The sequence below is a fragment of the Hibiscus syriacus genome, unplaced genomic scaffold, assembly GCF_006381635.1.
Source record: "Hibiscus syriacus cultivar Baekdansim isolate YM2019G1 unplaced genomic scaffold, ASM638163v2 tig00116989_pilon, whole genome shotgun sequence".
NCBI lineage: Eukaryota > Viridiplantae > Streptophyta > Magnoliopsida > Malvales > Malvaceae > Hibiscus > Hibiscus syriacus.
Window position 1 is genome coordinate 3118605 of NW_024063508.1, and position 18893 is coordinate 3137497.

The 18893-nt window shown below is 31.6% G+C and overlaps 1 pseudogene; it reads left to right on the top strand.

The window, feature by feature from the left end:
- Positions 1–10669: 10669 nt before the first annotated feature.
- LOC120193101 lies at positions 10670–13336 on the top strand (annotated as a pseudogene).
- Positions 13337–18893: the final 5557 nt, after the last annotated feature.

Below are 18893 nucleotides of genomic sequence, written 5' to 3' on the forward strand. Positions count from 1 at the left end.
CTTTGATGATACCCTTATCTACTCATCTTCTCTTGAATCTAATGTTAGACATGTTTGTTCCGTCTTTGAGGTATTACGATGAGAACATTTATTTGCTAACATTGAGAAGTGTGTATTTTGTAATGATAAACTTATCTTTTAAGGATTTATAGTTAGTGCATAGGGAATCCATGTAGATGAAGAAAATATCAAAGCTATACAAAAGTGGCCCACGCCATCATCTATCTTTGAGGTAACATCTTTTCAAGGTTTAGCAAATTTTTATTGACGTTTCGTTAATGATTTCTCCATCATTACCATAAATTTGACAGAAATCATCAAGAAATCGGTTGAGTTCAAAGGGGGTTTATAACAATACAAAACTTTTAACTTATTAAAAGGTAAGTTATGTTCGACACCCATTCTTTGTGTTCCCAATTTTTCTAACACCTTTGAGTTAGAATGTGATGCTTCAAGAATAGGCATAGGCACAATACTCATGCAGGAAAAGCAACATACCGCTTACTTTAGCACGAAGTTGAAAGGTGCACAATTGAACTACTCCACCTATGACAAAGAACTTCTTGCACTTGTTCATGCACTAGAAGCGTGGCATCATTATTTTCTTCTTAAAGAGTTTTTCATACGCATAGACTATGAATCATTAAAGTGGTTAAATAGTCAAGGTAAGTTAAGCAAACGACATGCTTGATGGGTTGAATTTATCGAGTTTTCCCTTACGTGATTAAATACAAACAACAAAAAAATAGCATTGTTGTGGATGCATTATCCAAAGGTACACGCTCATTACACAAATGCATGTTACTATTTTGTCTTTTTAACACATCAAAGATCTTTACTCTTCAGACCTAAATTTTTCTGAGATTTACAACCATTGTTCAAAAAGTGTTTTTACTAGTTTTATCTCATAGATGGATTTATTTTTCGAATGAACATGTTGTGCATACCACAAGGCTCATTACGAGAATTTATAGTCCACAAATCTAATTTTGGAGGACTAATGGGACACTTTGGTGTTAATAAAACACTTGACATGGTCCAAGAACATTTCTTCTAGCCACAGATGAGGAAAACCATGTAAAAGGTATATGCTTCACGCATCACATGCAAACATGCAAAGTCTAAGGTAAATCCTAACAATTGATACATTCCTCTTCCAACTTCTTCTTCTCCTTGGATTGATTTATCTATAGATTTTATTTTGGGCTTACCTCGGACCAAGAAAGGGTGAGATAATATATTTATGGTTGTCAACAGGTTTTCTAAGATAGAGTATTTTATTCATTGTCATAAAATCGATGATGCGACACATATAATTGATTTATTCTTCTAATAGATAATACGACTTCACAACATACCTCACACCATTATGTCCAACCGAGACACAAAATTCGTAAGCAACTTTTAAAAGGTATTTTGGGGTAAGATAGGTACAAAGATTTTATAATTCACCACTTGTCATCCGTAAATTAATGGACAAACTAAAATAATTAACCGAATTCTTGGTTCTCTCATTTGAATCATGGTAAATAAAAACACTTGCAATTGGAAAGAATGTTTATCTTTTGTTGGATTTGCATAAAACATATCCACTCACTCCATAACAGGTAATTCTCCTATGAAGATAATTTATGGATTTAATCCACTAACTACTTTGAATCTCATTCCATTACCATTACATCGTATTACTAGCTTGGATGGAGAACAAAAAGCAACTTTTGTCAAGGATCTCCACGCCAAATCAGAACAAATAATAGAGAAAACCTATGAATCTATGGCCCATAGAGTGAACAAAAGTAGGCGACACATCACATATCACATTTGGTTCAACATGAAGAAAGAATAATTTCCAAAGCAACGGAAGTCCAAATTTGACCAACGAGGCAATGTACCATTCCGAATACTCGAACGAATCAATGATAATGCTTATCGCTTTGATCTCCCAGGTGAGTATGATGCTAATGCATCCTTTAATGTTGTTGACTTGTCTCCATTTGATGTTTTAGATTTATGGATGAATCCTTTTTAGAAGGGGAAATGATATATTCACCACACACCTAAGGGATTGGCTCACATTTCCCCTAGGCCCAATCACAAGAGAACGAACCACACTACTCAAAGATCAACACTAAAATGTAGTCCAAGCCTTTTTCAGCGAAGGCCTCCATGCCCACATGGAGTTATAAGAATTCAAGGAAGGAAAATCACTCATGCTTCATCCCACATCAACTTGGATCACAACAAATCAAGTCATTTCCTGGCCCAACTATGAAACTCAAGAAGATATGCCTGGAATTGAGTTTGAACCACCATGAGCCCAATAATCTGTAAAGTTACCCAGTGCTAAATTTATAAAGCCTGAGATAGCTCGTTATCTTAGGAAATTGTTAGTTTTTACTTTATTTTGTTAGGATAAGGATAAATAGGTCATTGAATGCAATCCTTGATAGCTTATCCTCCTCATCTCTTGCCTATCATGCCAACTATATATCACATGTCATTGATAACCGATCAAAACTTCTTCCCCTTACTTATCATAAGCATGGGCACCTATCAGACCCCTTTCTTCGCCATGCAACATTCTCATATTCCAGAAAAAAGATCTGGACCATCCATCAAGTTTCAAAAATTCTTTCATATATTCTTTCTTCTACATCTTCGAATCAAAGCTTCATCAAGGGCCACCATTCATTATCACCTATATAAAAATGATTTAGAATATTTTTTTATTATTTTTGCTTATATTTATTGTTATTTTATTCATCATTAATGTTTTAACATGGACTTCTCAAACACTATATAAAAGAGGCCCCCTCATTGTAATCAACAATTCCTTTCTTTTATTCAATACAATGATAACTCGTTTTTACAATAGCTTATTGCCTTGTACCTTCGAAGCTTCTTTTTCTTTTAGTTCTTTTGAGTTCTTGAGAGAGAGATCTTCACACTCTGATTTTTCTATTCATTATGATTAGGTGGGTTGGTTAGACCCGTATTATCGCGTTTACCTTTTTATTGTGACTAGGAGGGTCGATAGGATAATTATCCATCGTTTTCATCATCCACAAGTCATTCTCTCCTTCCTTAATCATTCACACCACCTGTATCCACAAACCCTAGTGTTTGCGTCATACAATACCTACTGAGGGTAAATTTTCAATTCAATTTTCCAATCAATCTGACCATCTGATCTCAATTATGTTTTCACTATAACGATCCTTACATTCTTATCTTTCCAACGAGTATTCATTCATCAAAATCCAGCAACCCTAGCTTTGGCCACCTATATTAAAATGGGAGATAAGTTGGTTCTTTTATTACATATTTTTTCTTTTGATTCAAATCTATTACCCTTGTTTTCTCTTGTTTTGATTTCTTATCAATCTTCTTACTGTTATTTTTATTGTCATTAATCTTGTTTCCTTGTCTGTTTTCCAGCATCTAAAAACCCTACTTTTTACCGCTAACCCTATTCACACATTCAAATCCAATCATTTTTTTATCGAGTCTAGAGCTTTCTAGGTTTGTTTCCTCGATGAGGGTAACTTTCTTATCATCTGCTGTCGTATCTTTATCAAGGGTTATACAAATCAAACCTCAAATCTAACGATTCATTTTCAAGCTCCTCTTTAGATGATGAGTGGGTAAAGAAGGAAATAAAATCGATAGTTTAGGAACATAAACAGTGAAAGAAAATTGAAAAAGATAATGAAAATTGAGAAGACGAAGAGTTCAAGAAGACGATGAAAATCGAAAAGAAAAGAAAAAGAATATGTATGAAGATTTACTAATCCAACATAGTAAATAACTTTTAGAGATGGATGGAAAAAATAAAAAAAATGTAGAGAAGAAAGAAGAAGACAAAATACAAATATGAAGATTTAAAAATTCTTCATAATAAACGAATTGTAGAGAATGCTGAAAAAAATTAAAATAATATGTAAAAATATTGATTTTTATGGTTTAAATATATGTATAAATTTGTCTTTACTAATTAAGTAATTATTGTATTAAGTAAAGTTATTTATGAATAGTTTGCAATTATGTATGAAATAAAGTAGAAGTTGAAAATAAAGATGTTGAAAATACATAAATACATATAAAAAGTACAATCTGAAAAATAATAAACACAATTAAATTTAAAGTACAACTAAAAATATGAGCTAAACACAATTATGAAGGCTTTACCATCCATGTCGATATTTAGGAAGACACAAACAACGATTTCTATTATCGCCTTCACCTTTGTAGTTGTCACAAAGCTTTGGTAGACCTTGTTCTCTTTGAGGATCATTCATATCAATATGAATTCGGTTAGATTCATGTTGACCTTCCAACTTCCTATGCAATTATGGATTTAGTAACCATTCTTTAGAAATAATTGGTGTAGACCAATAAGTATAATTTGAGATATACCTAAACTCATAACTATATATGTTACACATAGTGTGCAAGCTATAACACTCATCAACATAAGAGTATGATACACCATTAAGTACATATATGAAGTGACAATGTGAGCGCATGAGAATATAAAAGCTTGAAATTGATCGCAATCATTTAATATTTAATTTAGGATTACCAGTGTATGTGGTAAAATTGCCTCCCTCATATGGTCAAACAAAGGATTAGAAAATGTAATCAGAATCAAGTCTGGCAAAATTAATAACAAACATTGTTGTTGTATGTGTTTGATTTTTTTGCCATTGCCTTCTTTAAACCTGGAGCTCAATTTCTCCCTTCATTGATCATGGCATCTATTTGTGCATTTTTATCTACCCAAATTTCACACAACCTGAAATACGTCTCCCTAACAATACTTGTTATTGAAAGATATTGAGTTCCTTTAAGAACTGAGTTTATATATTCAACAAGGTTACTTGTCATATGGCCGTAACATTGACCCTAATCATCATATGATTACGATTATTTTTCTCTAGGGATTTCAACTGCAAAGTTATAAACTTCTTTTTTGTATCCTCTCAAATTTTCTAGCCGTGCATTGAAGTGTGATTGTAATAAAGCATACCCTAAAAAAAAGTTGGATTTAAGTATACAAAATGATGAACGTAAATGAAACATAAATAATTAATGCAAAATAATGTATTACTTACACATGTTGATAATCTATTTTTTTGATTTTTTGTTCGTAAACCTCGTCATAGCATTAGAGATAATATGACGTATACAATATATATGATATATGTAGGGAGACATCCATATACTTCCTAGTCTATAAATTGTCAATAACAAACCAATCGAATGGTCTAATATGAGGCAAACCCCATCGTGTGTGACAATATGGGAACACAAATGAGAAAGAAAAAAAATCCAACATTCATTCGATTCATTTTTAACAATGGTAAAGGCAATGGAGAAAATGTTTCTATCATCAGGACGTGTTTGTAGACCCCATATAGAAAAGTCACATCAACTTGAACTTGTTTGAAAAATCATAACCATTCAATAGATGACTTGAGATCCTAGAACAAGCCACCAAAAACTCTCTTTCCAAGGATAACTTATCCAATGAAGCGTGGCCACAAGAAGAGTATGAAATCTTACAATGGTTCCAAGGATAAGAATTCCATTACTTGTAGTAGAGGTGGTAGCTCATTATATGATTGATCTTAATCGCCATACAACAATCTCATTGTTTTCTTTTTAGTCATCATCGATTTATAATAAACATAATATAACCAAATGTATTCCATATGGATGCCACTAACACTATTACAAGTATTCTTGGATTTTTTTGACCAAAAGCTTAACATATGAGCATATGACATATGATCTAAATATTTGTGGTCTTGTGTCAACGAGCTAATTATATATACATGCTGACCATTAAATCTTGTGACTTCTCACAACATCTTTTGTTATAAGCATGAAACTCATATCTTCCTGTTACACCTGACATAATGGTGTATACACCTTACAAAATATGTTTTTTATCATACTACACAACATAGAATTCGAAATGGGTTTTGATATAGTACTCATTAATTGCCAACTTTGCATCCTTTTTAGTTTTAAACTGGGAACCAATCGTCAACTCTGTTGATATATCATCTGAATAAACCTAGTCGGCAATACATATCTTTGACATAACATGGATTTCAGGATTCCTCATAGCATTGTAATTAATGTTGTGCATTACAACTGCATGATGATATCAAGGTAAACCATTTAGAGTCATTTGAAATTGAGGTTGTGTTAGTGTTTAGGAACAAACTTTTGGAGCATTCTACAATCCATAACCCCATGAAATAACTACCTCCCATACATCAGGCTCAATATCCAAATATCATCCCTTAAAAGAAGCCTCAAATACATTAGAATCATCAAGTATTAGTGTGTCATCATCTTCCATCAATTGTGTAACATATTCATCATCATCGCTAAGCTTAGCAAGGCTTTCACTGAATTTCCCAACAAGATTATCATTTGCACCACTTCTATTAGGTATAGATGTTCCTAGTTCTTCTGTTACTATTGTTGTTATTGATGAGGTGATAACATTTGATGCATTTGTAATTTCATCATAAATCTCGATCATATAATTATTCATTGATTGTTGTAATCTAACCATAACAACAACATCATCATCATCATCAAGCTGTATTGTTCCATATATGATTGAACATTATGAGATCAAGTGTTGATAACTCAAGCATGAAATAGAAGCTCTGGTTTTCTTTCGATTTTCTTCTTCATTTTCGATGATATACATCTGCAGGGAACATCATATTTACGGGCCTGTGCGACTTAAGCACAACACTGACATAAGTTTTTAGAATTTCACCATTGTAATGGACAATTGTAAAGAATTTTTTGGTCATTGGTTGAAAGAATTTTTCGTAGATTAAATGAAGTTGTAAAAAGTATAAGTTTTTTTCATGGAATATAAGCCAAACTATAAGACTCTATCATAAAATTTAAAACTAATAGAGAATCTTAAATATTCATGTCTTTTTCTTTTCAGCGAAATATTACCTCAAATCAGAACTTATGTAAAATTGAATGAAAATCATATCTAATACAATAATAATTTCAAATGACATAGAATCTTAAATATTATTTTTTAGTGATATATCACCTCAAATCAGAACTTATTTCAAATTGAATGAAAAATATTATCCAGTACAATAATATTTTCAATTGATAGATAATATTAACCATTCATGTTCATTTTTGGTGATATATCACCTAAAATCATAACTTATTTCAAATTGAATGAAAAATATTATCCGGTAGAATAATAATTTCAAATAATAGAGAATCTTGCTATTCGTTTCAATGATATATCACTTCAAATCAAAATTTATGTCAAATGGAATGAAACAATCATATCTAGTAAAAAATAATTTCAATTGACATATAATCTTAACTATTATTTTTTAGTGATATATCACCTCAAACCAGAACTTATTTCAAGTTGAATAAAAATATTATTTGGTACACCAACAATTTTAATTGGCAAAGAATCTTAATTATTCACATCATTTTATTTTCAATGATATATCACTATAAATCAAAACTTATTTTAAATTGAATGAAAAATCTTATCTGATACAATAATAATTTTAAATGACAAAAAATCTTAACTATTTACGTCCTTTTCTTTTCAGTGATATATCACCTTAAATCACAACTTACTTCAAATTGAATAAAAATCTTATATGGTACAATAATAATTTTAAATTATAGAGAATCTTAACTATTCACTTCTTTTTCTTGTTAGTGATATATCATCTCAAATCAAAAGTTGATTAAAGGTCATAAGAGTTTATATATATATGATTGTGTTTGTGTTCCTTACCTCTGATATTTGCTTATTTGATCTCCTAAATATAATATTGTCTAAGATTTTACGATGCGCTATCGGGAAAGATGATTTCTTAAATCACCGCTTAACTTGTTGGGATTTTTGTTTGGCTACAAAGATGATATCTGTGTTTTCAAAGTATAACTCTAGTTTTTACGAAAATCTTTTCTTTTGAAAATTCCCGATGCACTATACAGAGAAGGTATATAAGAGTGTTTTTCAAAATATTATGTAAATGTTGATATTGGGTGTGAGATTTTGAAAAAGGCATCTACGATGAGTAAAATGGAGATAATGTATGCATTGGGAATACGATTGTTACATTTAGAAGAGAGGTCTCGAGAAGGATTATAAAATGTTAGAAAATCTCTATCCAATGCATGATATGAAGAACCAAGAACAATTTGAACATTGTCAAAAAGTCACTACGACAATGATATAAAAAATTCCCTTAGTTGCTGCTATCGTTAAGGATGCGAAACGAATATGCACATGTAGTAAAAATATTAAGGTTATTTTTATAATTTTTGAAAAAAAATAAAAGGGATATTATAATTGAATTTGTAAATCGTATGAGTTAAATGTTTGTAATGTATAATGCAATATAATGTCTAAGGTAATGTAATGTCTAATATAATATAAGTGTTCAAAAAACTAAATGATTATAAGAAATTATTGTTATGTAACTCATCATTTCGTCATTACGAGTTTATAATCATTATATCTATATATAATCATGTATATATGAGTGATACATAACATCTTAAATCGCATATTCACCCAAATATAAGTGTTCAAGTTCCTATTTTTAAGTTTTTCATGGCAACAAGTTCAATAACATTTTATTATGATGGGAAATATTTCACAATCTCCTTTGACAGAGATATTTGACTTTTCAACTTAATGACGAAAATTTTAAACACAATTGGAGTTAATCAAAGTTCAACACTATATTCACTACATTTCATGTTTCCCACCTTTGTGGTTTAACAACATTCATCAATGGGCTATCTTTACAATGATTCCGTAGTTCAAATAATGATTGACACATATATTACCAATTCAGTGAGTAACGTTGACTTATTTGTTGAGTATTATAAGCTAGTCACAATTGTTTCCACTTCAAATACAAACTGGGAGACACATCTGATAATATAAAAGCTGAACTTCAAGAACTAGAATTATTTATATATAGAAGGAAATAAGAGAAAAAAATAGAGGATTGAAAAACTGAACTTAACATCTATGTGTCAACTAACTATGAAGATTAAGATGTGAGGATGACGTATTAATGCTTCTAATGTAATGTAATGCATTGTAAGAGTTAATGCTTCTAATGTAGGAGTTAATGCATGTAATGTTTGTTTAAATCAAACAGTTTAACATTATAAAGTTGGTCAATAAAACATAATATAAGCATGGTAAATAAAGTATCTTTTTTTACATAATTTAAAACTATTCATAAATAACTTCACTTTCTACAATAACTACTTAATTAGTAAGGACATATTCATACATAATTGAAAACTATTCACAGATCAACATTTTTTCAGTCTTCTGTACAGTTCGTTTACTATGTCGGATTGATAAATCCTTATATTTGTCTTTAGTCTTTTTTTTCAATTTTCCTACAATTATTTTTTTATTCCTCTCTATAAGTCATTTGCTATGTCAAATTTGTAAGCCTTCATATTCATGTTTCTTCTTCTTCTTCTTATTGTCTTTCGTCTTTTTTTTCTTCAATTTTCCTACAATTATTTTTATTTTTTTCACTTCTCTCTATAAGTAGTTTGCTATGTCGAATTTGCAGGTCTTCATATTTATGTTTCTTCTTCTTTCTTTCTATTGATTTTTTTCAACTCTTATTTATATTCATTCATTTGCTTATCTTCCTCAACCATCGACATAAATACATGGTATATTAACTCATCATTTAAAGATGAGCTTGAATCCCAATTGTCAGAGCTCGAGTCATCAAAACCATAGTCAACATTTGACAAAAAATACCCAGATGCATTGAATTTATTCTTTAATTATCAAAATTTTGTATTTTTTTCTCATACAAATACCAACAACTCAGTCCTATTTAAACTAAAAATTTAAAATATAAACGTTGAAACTCGTCACGCCCACATGACGAGTTTCAATGGAATTTAAAAACATTTTTGCCTATTGTCCAAGTTCCAAGTAATTACTATAAATTTAAAATCTAAAAAGAACTCGTCATGCCCACATGATGAATTCTATGAAAAATAATAAACTATTCGGCTCTGAGGCGCCTCCAAATCTGGGTGTATTTAAAAATAGTTTCTTGATAAATTGTCTTACCCTTATATCAAGTTGTTGAACATTATAGCATTTATCGTATATTCCAAAATAAATTTAAAGTTGACTTATTGGTCTAGGGGAAGAGAAAATCTTCTCATTATCTTTGTGTTGTTGAGCAACAAAGGAATAAACTTTATTATTATATATTTTAAGTCCGGAATTTCAAAGGTAGGTGCTGGAATTTACACCCAAAAACTTTCATTCAAACTCTCTTTCTTTTTATTTGGCCATGGGTAAGGATTTACGAGGGTTTTAAAACCTTGATCAAACCAATTCGTTTTAGCTGAATTTTAACACCTGAAAAGATTATAAAATGAAAGTGACTATTTTGTGTTCTAATGAAATAAAAAGAATCCTGTACAATGGGCCTTTTGGGCCAACGAAAATGGAAATGGGTGCCCAATAAATTTTCAGAAAACAGAAGAAATGGATAGGAGATGGCAGAAGCGCCGTACATAACGGATAAAACCGAAGTCTTGCATAACAAAATGGAGGAAAAAAAACACCCACACTTTGTTCATTTCCCTCTGCTTCGTTCCAATCAAAATGGAAGCTCTTCTTGAACCACTTTTCGTATTCAAAATAAACCCATTTTTCACCTCAAGAAACCCATATTCTGTTCACTCCCCGAACCTCGTAAAGTTTCTTCAAAGCCACTGCTCATTCCCACTTGCTGTGCAGCAACTCCTTCGCCATCTCCATTACTCCCTCAAGATCCCGGCAACCCACTTCAGCTTTCCCCTGAAAGGACCCAGGATCGCCGGAAAGTGGTCCGCATTGCTTGGCAGAAGCTTGTTCGATGGTCTCGTTCGTGGCGCTCCAGGGCCAAAACTGATGTTCTTGAACGAACTAAAAAGGTTCTTCTTTATCTGGCCTTTTGGTGGCTGTCTCATGTTGTAGTCGTGTTTAAGAAAATTTTTTTTGGATAGGTTTCGGTGTAACAACATTTTCCAGTTTTCCTTGGTCGATATGCGTTGATTATTTTAGGCGTAAAAATGTAAGTTTGCAAAGAAAATATCAATGGTGATAGTGAAATAAATTGTATTTCATGTAAAAGAAGAGATTTTGTATATAATGAGATATCTAATTCAATTCTCATTTCCCGAATATTTGGGAAAAAACGAAAAAAAAGTTATATTGGAGCTTCAAGTACAATTAGTTTGTAAGGAAATAAAAGCTTTCCGCTGTTTTCGAAAAGAGCGTTAATGAGAACTGCTTCAAAACCAACTCGGCTATGGAATAATCTGTTAATTTACCTTCTTATTTTTTTAATTTGGTTTGAAGGCGGTGGTGCTAGGGGGAGGATCTTTCGGGACTGTAATGGCGGCACATATTGCTAATAGGAAGGATCAAATGGAAGTGAGCATGCTTGCCCGTGATCCTGCGGTTTGCCGGTCCATTAACGATAACAGTTGTAATTAGTGGGTTTTCTTCTTTTCAGTTTTTGAATTTCATGTAAATTATGTTTATATGGTGTTACTCATGCAATTTTATTGATCTTGGAACATTATTTCTCTTCTCCGTTCTCAGTAAATACTTCCCTGACCACAAGCTACCGGAAAATGTTGTTGCAACTTCTGATGCCAAAACTGCTTTGCTCAAGGCAGATTATTGCCTTCGTGCTGTACCTGTGCAGGTCTTTCAACTCATTTTATTGTTGATGCTTATTTGTACTCAAATCTGTGATCAATTTCCTTTCTGTTAAGCTTTGCCGCATAAACTTGGGTGTCCACAATATTCACCTTTAGAACTTGTAAAACTTGTTTAGCTTATTTTGTACCATTGTACAACTGTCGGAATCTTGCTTCCTGTACTGCAGTTTAGTACATCGTTTCTTGAGGGAATTGCAGAATATATTGATCCTGGCTTGCCATTTATATCCCTTAGCAAAGGCTTGGAGCTCAATACATTGAGGATGATGTCTCAAATCAATCCTCAAGCATTAAAGAACCCTCGCCAACCTTTTATCGCGCTATCAGGGTCTTCATTTGCGTTGGAATTGATGAATAAATTACCAACAGGTAACTTGCTTGTATATGATAAATTGTATATTTGTAATACCTTCAACCAATTCATATATCTTGGTTTACTATATGTTTCCCCTTGCTATCCATTTTCTGTTTTGCAGCAATGATAGTGGCATCAAAAGACAAAAAATTGGCTGGTGCCGTTTAGAAGTTATTGTGTTGTAGTAATTTGAGGATCAGCACTTCAAGGTAAAGGATTTTCATTATATCAAACTAATAAAGATTTTCATAATATGTAAAACATTGTTTATGTTTCTCTTTCCTTCAAGTATCTCCATCACTCCGCTTGTGCTGCATTCCGATTAATATTCATCTGCGCATGTGACAAGGTTCTAATTGAACAACTTCTGAACCACATTTTTCAAATTTATTGCTCTCTGCTTAAGAGCCTTTCCCCAGACCTATGGCTTTAGGTCCATATAATGCAGTTTTCGTATGGTTGATTTATAGGTGGTCAAGAGTTAAGGTAACTATTGATGTGCATACGCTCAGGTTGTAACCTCTGATAACCTCAGGGATGTTGCAGGGGTTGAAATTGCTGGTGCCCTCAAGAATGTACTCACGATAGCTGCTGGGATTGTTGAAGGCATGAATCTTGGTAATAATTCCATGGCAGCTCTTGTAGCACAAGGCTGTTCTGAGATTCGATGGCTAGCAACAAAGGTACAATCCATATTGTCCCTCATGCCCCCAACATTAGCTATGATGATTTACCTTCATTTCTCTTCACTTTTGACTAGAATGTCAATAAGCTTCATGTCGCTCATTCTAATATATAATTGTGTTCTCTAACAAACCTTTTACAACACATCTACAGATGGGTGCAAAGCCAGCAACAATTACTGGTCTATCTGGAACTGAAGACATCATGCTTACATGTTTTGTAAATCTTTCAAGAAATAAAACAGTCGGAGTTTGTCTTGGATCAGGGGAGAAGCTTGAAGATATACTCGGTTCCATGAATCAGGTTCTTGTAAAGTTTTAAACAGGCTGATGACCCTTAAAATCTGGCTATTAACATGATTAGTCATGCTTTAGGTAGCCGAAGTTGTGTCGATTGCTTGAGCTGTGATTGCATTGGCGCAAAAGTATAACGTTAAAATGCCAGTCCTGACGGCAGTTGCTCGGATTATGGACAGCGAGCTAACCCCAAGGAAAGCTGTACTCGAATTAATGAGCCTTCCACAGGTCATTCAATCTCCTTAATCTTTGATAAACAAGGAACCAGTTTCGACTGTCTTATACATGCCTGTTCTATATGATCTGTAGTTCCCATATATAATCATGTCAATATGATAAATTCCTTGTAGGTGGAAGAAGTTTGAAAACCAACTATTTATTTTTTCCCAAAAGAGGAACTTTTGCCAGGCGATAGAGCTGTGAGCTGCGGTTGATCATTCCAACAAAACAATTCTCGGTGAATGGTGCTCGAGTTTTCTTCTTATGCCTAGAACGTGGATTTGAGAGTAGCGGAAGAAACCATTGAAAAATGATTTGGATTTAAACAAAAACTCGAGAAAAATTTAAATAAAGTTTTAATCCTAAAATAAGACTCGTAAAATCAACTAACTCAAAATTTTTCATTCGATTCGGTTTGGTCGAGTACTCGCCTCTAGTGGCAAGAAATAGTTGGGAGTTAAGCTTGTTCAATAGTGAAAGAAATAAAAATCTGGAGATGTACGATTTTTTCATAATTAGGGTTGAATTAATGTTTTATTTTAAATTTAGGGATCAAATGATTTTTTTTCTATTAACTAATTGCGCTATTAATATATAACAAGGGGTTAATAATTGAGTGATCAAAATGATAATTTTACCCATTTATATTCAAAACAGTGTATCACTAAGATGTTTGTCTATGTATAACTGGACTCATCTCTCGAAGTATTCGCACCTTTTGATGGGTTAGAGATAATTATGCTTAGGTCCTTTGGCTTTCAGATTAGTGCAAGTGCGAACCTTTTAAATTTCTAGCTTCTTTCTATTTAATCCATCAACTCATTTATTATTAATATTATCATTGCTAACCTATAACGTTCATTTGTTAAATTCTTTTAAAAATATATATTTAATTAATTTTTTAAAGAAAATGTAATACTGTTGTATTATGATAACTAATAAGGTAGCCTTCAGACTTGGGCTTCGTTTGACAAACCTTTTCTAACCTAGTTTTGCAAACGGACTTTTCCAACGCAAAAACACCGTCTTAAAAATATGAAAATTGACTGGAAATGAATTGTTTGAGAACATTTTTACGTTTCAAATAAAATTTTCGACCAAAATCACTTATGCAAGTATTCCCAATTAACCCTTAAAGGAATGTGATATTATTAATTATTTGTAACAAGAAAACATCATTCTTAAAATCAAGTGAATATTTGTTAAAAAAAAATGAAAAATATTTTATTAAAAAATCATTTCATCAATTAAATTTGTATTCATTCAAAGGATCACACTTTGGATTTAATTTAAAATTGATAACTAAAAAAAATGAGATAACATGTGATTTTAAGACATTAAATTTGAACGTCGTGGGATACTTTAGTCTTTCATACACGTAATCAACTCCGCACTCTAAATGTTTTTTTTTTATATTTTAAATAGTAAACTATCAAAATTACTTTTTCAAAAAATTAAAAATATTTTATATAATATAGTCTTATAATTTTACTTAATCTAAAATAATTAATGTAAACTTTTCCCCCTAAAAAACATAATAATGTCTTAAAAAGAAGCTTTTTCATTCGATCTAAAAATATGTGATCACCATTTTTCACATCCAAACCCGAAAACCCAAAATCAAATAAAACCCAAAACACAACATAAACCCAACCGGTGCCCAAAAAACAGAACCCGACCTAGTTTAACCTAGCCCTAGGCAGTCGCCCAATTCCCTCAACCAGCAAGCACCTTCTTCTGCCCCAATCAGCTGTTGCCACTCTCCGTCCCAATCAAAGGAGAGTCACTCTAGCATGCCACCGTCACCAACACTCCACCGCCTGCAGAAAGCAACAAAGAAGACAACTGAATATGAATCATTTCATTTTTTTCTCTCTATAATGGGTATAAAAATCCTGAGCAAAAATAGTGTAATCTCTCTGGTCCCCAATTTTGAGAGAAGCAATAAAAAGAAATTTTCAAGATATTATTATGCTTTCCGTTTTCTTAAGCTTCAAATAAACACAAGAAAAAAAGAACCTTTTTTCGGTTTTGAATAGAAACCCAAAAGAAAAAAAGCTTTTAGTTTTCTAAATAAACAACACAAAACCTCGTTTTAGTTTCGAACAAAAGAGGCCATAGTTTAAGAACACAACCAAAAAAAGGAAAAGAAATGTTTTTGTTTCGAAAAATCACCACAACCAAGTTTTTTATAGTAGGAAAAATACGAAAAATTAAAAAGAATAGATCAGGGATTACTTGGGTCATCGGAGGCGTCGCCTGAGTTGGGGAAGCCGAGCGGTCAAGTGGTTTTTTGGGGTAGTTTAGGGGCTTTTGTTTTGGTGTTTTTACCCCCTAAAAGGGTCCTAGATGGGTAAATATATGTTTTTGGGGCTTTTTGGGTCGTTTTGTGTTTTTTGATAGCCGTGTGTAGCGACCGAAGGGGGTTCAGGATCGACTAGTGGAAAGGAGAGAGCATTCTAAGTTTTTTTGTTTTTTTTTTCTGATTTCAGTTCAAATGAAAAAAAGAAAATAGTGATATTTATAGAACAAATTAAGGGTAAAATCACACTTTAGTCTATACTATTTTAGTGCGTTTTTGCATTCTGGTGATGTATATGGACCAAATTTGATATTTTACCTTTTCCTTGCATGCCTGTTGTTTTTTGGGTTATTCACATTTTAATTTGCCTAACTTTAGCGTGTTTTTGCATTCTGATCACTGTAGGGTTTAAAATTGTAATTTTCCCTTTTGTTTGCATGTTATATATATTTTTTGGTAAATTTATTGTTTAGTCCCTGTAAGTTAGGCTTGTTTTTACACATTGGTCATTTATAGTGACCTTTTAATTTTATTTTAATTTATCTGGATTAATTTTGTAATTTTCTCATTTTTGTTTAATAGGTATTTTAGGCTTAAAATAATGCGGATAATTAGTTTTTAGGCCCCATAACTTATATTTTATTGCAATTTTATATTTTTAGTTCCTTTTTGTTTCATTATTTAATTTTCTGTAATTTTACATGTATGCATCTCACTTTATGTTTTATTTTATTTTAGTCCTTTTTCATCTAATGTTGTTTAATCTCTTTTTATCTTGATCTGTTAATTCGTTTTGTTTTAATTCAATCCCCTTTACTTTACTTAATTACCATTCATTATTTTAATATTTTCCAAATCTGTTCTCAATTTCATAAAATTAGCTATATTTATTCTAACATTTTATTTTCCTTTAATTTTGTCGTTTGCTTCCTTTGACTATATATTTTTTCTTTACTTAAATTTCCTTTTAAAGCATGTTGATTTACTACCCTTTGTTAATTACCATTTATTATTTTTAATATTTTCCAAATCTGTTGTCAATTACATAAAATTAGCTATATTTATTCTAACCTTTTATTTTCCTTTAATTTTGTCGTTTGCTTCCTTTGACTATATCCTTTTTTCATTACTTAAATTTCCTTTTAAAGCATGTTGATTTACTACCCTTTGTTTCTTCAATATTTTTATTTTAGTTAAAATTCTATTATAATTTAAATTTATTTCATTTCATTTCATTTCCTTTTATTTTTAATTTGTTTTCTTTTAGTTGCACTTTACCGACTTGGTTATTAGTTTGTTAAATTTGTCTTTTATTTAGTTTTTTTATTATTTATTTCGTTAGTATTTATATCCATTATTTATTTATTCACTTATAGATTATCTTAAATTGTTGTATGTTTATTTATTTAGGTGCTTTATTTAATTTAGTTTTAGGATAGATCACTTGATTTAGAAAAAAAACTCTTAGGCTTAATTTCATATTTAATCATTTAATTAAGAAAATTCTTAATTTGGTCCTCAATTTTGCTCGAGGTTCCAATTTTAATTATATGAATTGCAATATTGATTAAAATTAATTTAAATTAATGTTAGAACCTCTACTTTAGATAGATTCTTTTAATTTAGGGAATAATTCAAGTTGACCCTCACCTAAATGCTCAAGGGACCATCTCAATTATTTGATTCAATAATTGATTAAAAATCAAATAGGGTTAACATTAGGACCTACATTTTAGGCTTGAGCTTCTAGATTCCTTAATTTTCATAATTTGACTCTTTAAGCTAGAAAAAACCTTAATTTACCCCTAGTTTATTTATGAAGAATAAAAAATTGTTTGATTACATTTTATTTTTAAACCTAAGATAATGTTCACTTATTAGGGAATTAATGGTATATCTCCCTCAAGTATGCTCAAAGGGTGACTACTGGTGATTCCCAAAATAGGTCGACATCCTTTTCAAGACCGCGTCATGATTTCTAAAATTAAGGCAATATCCGGTTATTAGGCACAATAGCTGATCTCATTTATGCTAGGGGAGAATTCTATCATCCTTAATAAATGAATACCCTTTTCAACTTTGCATCCGTAATGATTTTTAAATTAAATAAAGTTCGAACAAAATTTTACGATTCTAAATATAGGGTAATCAACTAGGTACCAATTTTTATGTGCTTGTGGGGGTGCTAATCCTTCTCCATGCGTAACCGACTTTTGAACATGATTTCTGGATTTTCGCAGACCTTAAAACTTGATATTTTGATAAAAATAAAATGTTTTATTAAAATCACCCGGTTTTTATAGTGTCCCAATCTAAATGATTGGTGACGAATCCTAACATTTCAAAAATTCTTTTCAAAGAAAAACCACAAGTCGGTACCAGTTTTCCCCTCCCGGATGAAAAACGGTGTCGACAGCTTGGCGACTCAACTATGGACGTTTTGTTTTTAAAACAACTTGATAGTCGAGCCACGAGTTGGTTACCCTATATTTAGGATTCTGGAAACTATGAGTTTGATCTTATTTAATTTACAGTTCGTTATGTTATGTAAAAAAAGATTTTTCTCTCTGGTTAGTGCTTACACTTATGTGAATTTATTTAGAATTGTTGCATATCATAGCTCTAAACCCGAGCTCAATCTTGGTTTATCTAAGTAGGGAGAAACATCACGCCTCATGAGGAGTATTGGGTTTCCTTGTGTGGGTATGACAAAGTACCTATGGAAAACATTCTAAGTTATCTGTTCGGATATTAGTTCTGAGGCACGCTTTTAACGGTGTGATCCCCTAATCAGAATATAATTCGCAAGTCTGTAATGGGCTAGAATCAGAGTCAACCTTATCAAGTTGTAAACATGGCTTGAGAACCTTTTTCTAGAACCCAGCCTCATGTAGAGAATTTAGTAAACCTACCCCGTTAGAGCCATAAGGATAACCTAGGATAACTAGAACGCATGCTGTTAGGACTCTTAATTGCCTTTGTGTGTTTATTTTTCAGTCTCAACTTTGAGTCCGATTTAATTATTTTTGCTAAAATTACATTTCTTTGTCTAATAATTTCAACTAACTTGACTCTTTTTGTATTGTTTCTACTTACATCGATTTCATTTTGTCTGCTCTTGTGCTTTGTTGTATTTTTGCATGAACATGACATATCCTTCAAAAGTATAGATCCCTGAAATAATTGATTTGTTGTTGTTGTTAAAAGGTTCTTGAAAAACAATGCCAAC